This window comes from Eutrigla gurnardus (assembly GCF_963514095.1).
Source record: "Eutrigla gurnardus genome assembly, chromosome: 17".
Classification (NCBI taxonomy): Eukaryota; Metazoa; Chordata; class Actinopteri; order Perciformes; family Triglidae; genus Eutrigla; species Eutrigla gurnardus.
Window position 1 is genome coordinate 12,246,153 of NC_139928.1, and position 9,580 is coordinate 12,255,732.

The following is a 9,580-nucleotide window of genomic DNA, read 5'->3' on the forward strand; positions in this document are numbered from 1 at the left end:
TTTGAGCCACTCTTCGCTTCACATTTACCCCAGATGACTTAATGTTCTTATGTAAAAGTCGTTCAATCTGGCAGGAACACCTGAGCTCCATGAACACAAAGGGCAAAGGCCTCTTTTACCACCCAACCTTACGTTTATAGTTTATTGCTTTTTCTGCCGTCACATCCAAAGGGCACTGTCTTCTCACCAGCCCAGATGATGGGCTGCAAACGTACGTCATGCACGTATACTCTGGTCAACCTCCCCCTCCTCCATCTACTCCTCGTACAGATCCCTACACATATTTTTATACATCCTGGCTCAAATGCTCATTTCATTCCCAACATTCCAGGACGGTCGAGGATGTGGGATCCTTTTGATCCACATTCCAGTGTAGGACACCCAGACCCTGATATTCCCCATGAGGAGAGCCAAGAATATCTGGCGTCATGATAATGTAACAGCAAACAACAACAATGTTGCAGATGTTAAAATGTACCATAACTTTTCTGCCTGACTCATGACTTATTATGATGTAATGAACTAAATAATGAACTAATTAGCCATAAGTTTAACATTAGACTATGCCCAAAATACTGATGATAATTGGAGAAATAAACTGAATTCATATTTTAAATGTGATATTCTCATAAAGAAAACAGACACGGATAATCTAGCGTGTCTAGACCTCAAGTGGAGGATGTATCAAGGGCCAAAGACGGAGCTAAAGGGGAGAGAAAATTGTACCAAATTGATACCGTACAGCCAGGATGTAATGAAGTCAAGTCATTAAAGCAAAACTGTTATCCCTCATTGTCTGATGATTGCTGTCTCGTAATTGCACTTGAGTCACGCTCATTAGATCTATGAAAACATTAAAATGTGTCAGGAAGGAAGGCGAGGCAGGTGAGACGACCTAATAGCTAAGGAATGTCTGCAGTGATTTTATGTTTCCTCATTGGTTATACAGTTTCAATTGCAGATAACCTTTTCTCATATGTAACACTTTGTTGAATGATGGCAATTGCATGCTGGGAGCTTCTCTGCCTCGTGTCCATAGAGCAGCCTTCAGTGTGTGTTCAATCATGATAAATATGGCCACAAACTTAAGATTTGTCATTTTATTAAACTATAAGTAATATATTGGATGTGGAATTAATTATCATTAAAACTTCATTATTCATTGTATTTTTTTACATGCTGAGATGCTCACAATTCACTCATGCAATTGTCATAATATAATAAAAACAAAACAAAAAGCGGGCCATTCGTTGATAATGGAAGGGGCAATGCTGCTGATGCTTTTAAAGGCTCGCTCCAAACACGAGCTGTTATTGTCAGAAAAATTGCTGATGTAATCGACTGGACTGAAACCTATTCTCATATCTCATCGCTCCACTCAAGTCTCTGCCTCTGCAGGATGAACATGCTGTAGTAGGGTTGTGTCTTAACAGTGAGATAATGGAAAAAAGAAAGAGAGAGAGAGGGGAAAAGAGAACGCTAAGGCCCTGTGCTCTGGGTAATAACAATATTTAGATAAAACAACTTGTGGGTTGAGAGGGCCTCGGTGGTGTGACTCCTGGTTGGTAAGTGCACAAATGATCATGTTTCAAGGCCCAACAACGTTATCTGACCTGGACTGTCAGTGCAGGTTGTGCTCCCTATTCCCAGATGTCGCTCAAACAATTAAGAGGCTTAAGGCGGCTCCAGTTCACAACACGTCCAGCCAGAAAAGCCTTCAGGACCTTTTTGAGACATGTCATCATATCATTTTCACAGGATCAACCTTTAGTGTTTTTTACTTGCCCTCAACTTCTCGCAAACAAAGGAAAAACCTTCTCAAACTAATGACTTATTATCTCAGATGACATATTACACTCAGTCACCTCTAGATTTTTCTAGGCTTCTATATAAAGGTAACATTTGTAAGAGAAATGTTTGATTACCATTTCAAGTAATTGATATATTATTGATATATATACCGGTATATACACGTGTGTGTGTGTGTGTGAAATGTTCAGACATTTAAAAATGTTAATGAAGAGGGTGTGTTTGAGGCCGCAGCAGCGCGCGACACTCCGCGACCGGAAGAGATGTGTTCAAAGTGTTGACGATCAACAGGTGCGCCCTGTGTTTGGCTAATTGCTAACATGCTAACACGCTCGCCGAGGAACTTCGCGGAAAACCTTCAGTCCGGTGTGTTGTGAGGACTTTCTGCTGCTTGTGTGACTGCAGAGCAGCTCAACACTTTTTAAAACGTTGTCGTCAGAGAGGACTTGTTATTCAGCACTGTGGAGCTGAACCTAATGCGGAGTGTGGAGGACTTGGGGGGCCGCACAAGACTCACAGGATGACGTACAGGCCGGTGAGTACGATGGAGAGCCCCATCGTTGCCTAGCAACGTAGCGTCGTGTGTACAAACTGAGCAGCTCTCCTTTGCTGTACAGTTGTGTGCGTGTGCGCGCGCGCGCGTGTCAGCCAGGTATATGGCTGTCTGTCTGTCTGCCTGACTGTCTGCCTGCCTGTCTGTCTGTCTGTCTGTGGACAGCTCACAACCATGCAGATGCAGTCACGAAACATCTAGTGTGTAGCTGAGAGCAAACTTAATGACCTTTTAAAAAACGTAATTTAGAAACGTTTCCTCAGAATACATTTAACTGACATACTTCTTACTTTTATCTAAGTAGCATTAATTTTTACTTTCATTTGTTTCGTATTTTACAAGAGTAAAAAAGTAGTATTGCAGTAGACTGTACACACATGTGTGATATGCCACTGCTATTGAGAGAGAGGAAAAGAGAGAAAGAGTCGTGAACAATGGGAAATTCCTGTTGGAGTATTTTGACAATGACCGAATCAGTACCCGAAACGTTTCCTAATGATGTCATGGTGAGAGTGAACTTTGTTACTGAGCTCTTTCTTGATTCTGTCCAGTGCTGACTGACCTTCCCTAGAGAAACTTGGTTATTCTCTGTCGCGCTGCGCTCCTCGTTTCTATGGCGATGCTTTGATGAGAAAGGTTTCATCTCCGTTCATTCAACTGTTGTTGTCAACTGGTTGCTGCTCCCATGTCAATCAAAATATTTGCTTTTAGAGGATGAGAGGATATTTGCCGTACTAATTCATAACAATGATAACATGTAACAACACTTTTTATTACATGTTTTTTTAAAGTGATTTGGGGGCCTTTTGTTATTTCAAGGTACAGTGAGTTGCCTATCTTATAGTGGTGAAGCCTGCCCCTGGTGTTTTCTCCTGAACCAGTGTTTCTGACCGTGAGACGCCACAACGTGAGCGTGTGATGCAACTTTGTCATGGCAGGTGAATTGTATTGTTGAAGTTGTTTGTGAGAGCGGTGTTCGAGGAAGCAGGGACACCACAGGGCACGCAGCTGGGCCATTATGAACAACAGCCATGTTTTCAACGGGATGCAGACGAAACAACAGATGGGAACATCAGAAATGAGAGCGACCTTGTTATGTCTTCCTCCAAGTACACTCTCTTCTTCTTTTTTTTTTATATCTTCCGTGTGATAATGTATCTAAAATATTCTGGGAATGCTAGAAGGGTCGTGCAGGGACACGCCGAGGAGGAGGAATATGGAGGAGGGGCATGAGACGGAGGTGGTATGGGAAGGTAGAGAAAGATAAGGACCTCGCTGATGTGGCTGTGTTTGAAAATGTCTGTGAGACTGTCTGGTCTGGGCCTCTTTGACCCAACGCCGCTGCCAGCGACGTCTGGAACGCGTTGATGGATAGCAGGTGCTGTCATCACATGGTGACGGTCTTGAGGGGTCAGTGTTGATGGTCTTACAGGAGCAGTGTTGTGGCTTTACTGCCAAAGAGGTTTCACCTCTTCAAGGGTGAGAGGTCAGAACCATTACATGTAGTGGCTGATGCACGGCTTTGGAATAATAGCCAATTATTTGGCATATACGTTAAGGGTTTACACAAACAAAAACACACACGACAAACTGTCTTTAGCAAATTAATGTTACTCTTATCATATCATAACTAGGCCAGAAAAGGCTGTTTGCTTCCACTTTCCAGTCATCACAATTATGATTTTTTCCCTCCATGAACACCATGGTTTCTGCTCTCTGGGAAATACAATTGGCTGATTGTTCTTCAGTTTAAAAAAATAAATAAAAAATACTGTGGATGATTGCTATTCCATCATTTCTGGAAAGGAAGCTGCATAAATAGAATAACATCTGTAGATCAGATAAGCAGTTAGTCACACAATGGTTTTAAATGGTACTTGAATTGATCAGGATTGAACTGAGGAACTTTGATTAACATGTATTTTCTCGAAAGAGGTGATAAGATGCTCTAGTTTTGTCAACATGAGAATGTCAATGGTTTCCATTTAAAAAACGTGACGCAATGGCATTTTACAGTAAGTGCATTTCACATTAACAACGCTTTCCATTTATATCCTTTGTGTTCAGACTCGATGGCTCTCTATCCCTCTTGACATTTTTGAGACAACCCAAACACTCTCCTCGTCCTTCGCTTCTCGACACTTCTGTTTGGCCCGTTTCAGTCCTGGTCTCCGTGGTGACGGTCCGTTTATGACTGCCCGGCGCGGAACATGATGCTGGATTTTCCGCAGGCGTCCCGGAATGTAATCTCAAGTCTTTGCCAGCCTGTTGTCGCCTCTGAGGGAGACAATCTTGCTCCTGTGACACTGACTGGTAAACAGCGAGGGCTCTGCTCATACCGTCTGCCTGTGCCTCCTGCCCTGCACCCAACACAGGGCTCTGCAGCAACACCTGTGATCAGGCATGTGTTTCTATGCTTAAATACGCCACCGCAAACTTCCTGTAGCCGGTGAGTCCCATTGTGTTTGAGCACAAACCACTGAGGCCAGAGGGAAACTTGTAAACTTACTGGACTAACAGAGGAGTGGGAGATAGAAGAGATTCAATTTCCAGGGAATGTCTAATATTGGCCTGATAACGCTCAACAAGCCATTAAAAAAACTCTACTCTACCAGCATAAACAACCACATTGATTCAAACGGAGATATTTCCCTGTGGGGATCAGTCGTTGGCTTGTGAAGCAGTTGTGCAAGGGAGAGAGGATAAACAGCAGAGGTGAGGAGCGCTGCTGATGCTGCTGCCCTCTGAGACTCGCTGCTGGCTTTCTGATCTCCAGTCTGCTCCAAATCAAACAGGACTCTTCCTCAGGGTCAAACCTGCCCCCGCTTTGGAGAAGATACTTAAAGGAAATGTAGCTGAGTACGAGTCACGCTGGGATGAGTCACTGCTGAGTCACTTGATGGGACACTATCTTGTGTAAAGTGGCACTTTTACACACAAGCATGACAACATACTTGAACTCATGACCGGTATTTTGTGAACTTTAAAAGTCATGATCCCATGTTGGCTACAGTATGCTTTAACACAATGGTAGGTTGGCATAGCCGAAAGGCCCAGACACAATGGCAGAGTGAAATATGAATGCAGTGTATTGTTAATATTATGTGTGTATGTAAGTAAAAACATTTAGATTCACCCCAACAAGTGTGATTGTATTGTGATTAGGAGGATATGACGTCATAGAGGTCCATAGAACAGACCTGGTGGATGTATTTTCCTCCGTTAGAAGAGATGAGCACCTTCAGTGAATGCTTGGGTGGGTGAGTGTAGGGGTGACAGGTATTGAGCGAGGATGTTAAGACCACCACAGCTGGGTCAGTCCCTGTGGAGATGGGTGTGAGGGGGATGGAACATCACCTGATGCCTCCTCTTGTCTTTTTGTCTAAAGTGAAGAGATGACATCATAGGCGAGGGAGAGGGTGTGCAGTGGAGGACGAGTCCTTGAGGTGCTTTTCCTTTCTTTTTCCAGCGGATACAGACTTCTCAAATCTGGCCCTGTCCTCATACAAGTGTTTCCTTCGCTGTCCAGCATTGCTCCCTTTGGAGGTCAAAGAATCTTTCCCCCAAATTCCAGTTGATTGTTGTGGGTTTTTTTTACGTAAGTTGTTGTGATTTCAACACAGATCGAGCGTCTTATCTGCAACACTTTCGTCCTTCCATGGAAGCGCCTCTACCACAAGCCTCTGCACGCCACTTACAGTAACATCAAAATGTTGGATGTCTCACTTAATAGACAAAGAGGCACCTGAGGGTTCTTGTTCTTGTATGTGTAATCTTTGGCACGGACAGTATCGTAGGGTTTAATCTCAAGAAGTCATCATTGGATTTGTAGTGTTTGATGGTTTCATATGTGAGACAGTTAATTATTAATGTGTTGTAAGTGCTCTTCTAGTCTAGTGATGTTCGTTAGCATCAAAGAAAGATCTACTCTCAGGACTTGAACATGACTCTGATCAGCTGTAGATTAGCTGAACCTGTATCTGCTGAGCTTGTAATTCACAAATCTAATCAAACAGTCATTTTGCTGACTTAAATGAAGTGCAGAGATTTTTTAGCAAGGTTTTTTTTATTTTTTTCCGAGAACTGAATGATTCAGTCTTCCACTACTCAGTCAGCAATAATCAATCGGCAAGTCAGTGGTTTCACATTCAATATGAATCCGATGTGAGGGCGTCTGAGATGACAGACTGTATCTGACATCCTGCGACTCACGCTGAGCGATCCATTTTTTTTTCAGCTAGACAGGGGATGTGTTGGAGCTCGATGGTGACTGATGGGCTTCCTCTGGCTGTGTATGCAAAATTATAATATATACACGAAAACCTTATATCTAACCAAAAACCCATTTAAAAAACAAACATTGATTTAGAGACAAAAAATTATTAACATAATTATAAACCATTTTAATGAAAATTCATGTCTGCAAAAAGTCCAGTGATTTCCCAACCATGCAGTCATGTGAACAAAGGTCTTCCTTTCACCATCCCTGTCTTTACTGCACTGACAACAAAAACAACTAGCAATCCCCTCACAGGTCTGAGACCTGTTTTACTCAACACGAGAGGGAATCTGAGCCTGAAACTGACCTAAACAAGCGGATTATAGAGAGAAAGGGGACTAGTATCTCATGTTCCACCCCGTGAAGCTGCATGTGTAAGGGTTATTTTGTTCGGGGGGCCTGAAACCTCCAAACAAAAGTACATCAACTGCTCTCAAAAACAGAACCGTGTCGTGCCATAACTCCAGCTGCAGAAGGAGAGAACAAACAGTACACTGAATATTCTGGTAATCTCCCAAATGTCTGTGCTTCTCATCAACGCTAACGTGGGCGTGTTTCCATACACTTGCTGCTAACCAGCAAGATTGTGTATGTGCTCGGTCCACGTGTGTGCGTGTGTGTGTGTGTGTGTGTGTGTGTGCGTTTTGTCCGTGCCACCAGCCCGCCCGTTGTTGTTTACCGTCGGCTGCAGTCGTCCCGTGTGTTCCTGGAACAGGAAATGCACCCGAGGGTTGGAGATGGACATGAGTCCCCTCCTCCACCGGGTCAGGAGAGGAGACCTCCACCCTGAACGCGGTGCAGCTGGGATTCCCGACCTCGCTGCCGAGCATCATGGGAGGATTGTGATGTAATGATCAGGAGAAAGAGAGATATTGTTCCTGAAGATGACTGTACGAGTGTGTACGGCCCACACCATGTAGCTGTCATGTCCAATCTAAACGCTGGATTATTCTTCCTAATGGAAACTTCACTTCAAACACATTTTGAAGTCTCTTCATATAAAACACATCTGTAAGTGCATACAACTGTCTTTTTGTTGTGCATGTGCTCCCTTTCCCCACAGTCCACCCGCCGAGGCTCCTTGGTGAATGTATAGGCTCTATTGTTACCATGTGTGTCCTCAGCCTCCACAGTTCAGTCTATTTTCGGGGAAATGACCTCACAAACAGAAGCACTGCTGATCTGATAGCTGGTTCCTTTTTTTTCTCTCCTGCTGCCCAGTAGAATTAGGAGTCACGGTTGAAACATCTGGAGGGCTTGTAAAGGCCTGAGTCACCACAGGGTGGGTCGGGCCCCCGTGTGTACATATCGAATGTACACCCATACATGAGTCTTGCGACATAACGCCTACAGACCTTGTGAAACATTTTCTGACTGGTGATTCACTTTCCTCATCTTCACTGATGAATTGGAAATGAATCACATATCCTGATTCATGGGTCTTATCTATGGGTCCTCTCACACACACACACACACACACACACACACACACACACACACACACACACACCGTACCCTACTGATGGATACAATAACCCTCTAGTAGGTTTACCGTCAACGAAGCATCATTCTCTTCTATACGTGACTCATTTGCTGCCAGTGGGATGAACAATTGCATTTTTTTTACATGTTGATGCAACCGAATCAAGCGTTTCTGGATGATAAACAACATGTATAGTAAAACTTGTGAATATTATTGGGGAGGTGATAAACGTAGCACCTTTCTGCATCAGGACAGGTTGAGTAAGAGGCGTTAAAGCCATAATTATAGGAATTCATAGGAATCGTTTAATCTTTGCTCACATTACCGACCGAAACCGTCTGAAAGCTTTTCATTCCTGCCACGTAAATTAGCGACACTGTTGTGAATCTTGCGGATTATTGGCTCATATTATCGATTATTGACGTGCATCATAATCAGTTTTCACAGATGTCACTATAGAAGAATCTCTGTAAAATACACCTTTTTTTTACAAGTTGGATTATTTCAAAATACTGCATCATAGTATTGGTATTGCTGTACACTAGTGGTTACGTAATTATATTTCTTATTGTCTACCCTTTTAAATGATTTAAAATTCACTTCCTATGTACACCCTTCTTGACATTTTTTCATTATTTAGCATTTTTAGCTAAAAGTCACACATTTTTCAGAAACCTGATGAAACATTTTTTTGCTTGTTAGTGATATGTGAACACACACACACACACACACACACACACACACACACACACACACACACACACACACACACGCTGTATCAATAACGAGCAGAGGAATGACTCTAGATATATGTTTTGGTGAAACCATCTTCATGGTTGGGCAACGTATCAAAATCAACTGTAGAGCAGGTGCTGCAGCATTTTTTTCAGTAATGTATTGGCTGACCAGTTAGAGGTCACTGCCCATTTTCTGTTAATGTTCCACAAGTGCTAATTATGTTGTGCAAATTAAATGTACAAACATCTAAATCTCTTTGATGGGCAATGTTGCAATGTTGTCTTTTGTCCTGAAAGGCTTTTTGGGGAGCCCTCTAATCCTCAACCACTCACACTGTGTCACACTGTTATTGATTCAGCTTTCAGCTTATTGATCAAAACAGAGGGGGGTCTATGGCACAGCTGTGTCTTTCGGGACAACCATGTTAGTCTTACCTATTAAGCATTCTTGTCCAGAAAAAAAAATAAAAATAAAAAAATAAAATATATATATATATAGTCTTAATAGTTTGAAGAATTGCTGATATTTGGTATAATGTGTCTTGAATTTGTCATCAAATATAATACCCCTTGAGGTTCCCTGAATCTGTAAACCCTCATCCCTTCTTCATTTCCTGCCCTGAACCTTTTCCTGGAAAGGAGGGGACGTTACAAAGTAGAAGAAAATTATGTAAACAGATTTCAGACACGTGGATCCTGCAGAAAGAAAACATCCGTAA

The 9,580-nt window shown here is 42.7% G+C and overlaps 1 protein-coding gene across 1 annotated transcript in view; it reads left to right on the forward strand.

Annotated features, from left to right (window-relative positions):
- Positions 1 to 9,580, forward strand: part of LOC311028272 (zinc finger protein 385D-like) — a 71,736-nt gene that overhangs the window by 9,352 nt on the left and 52,804 nt on the right. The window lies entirely within an intron of this gene.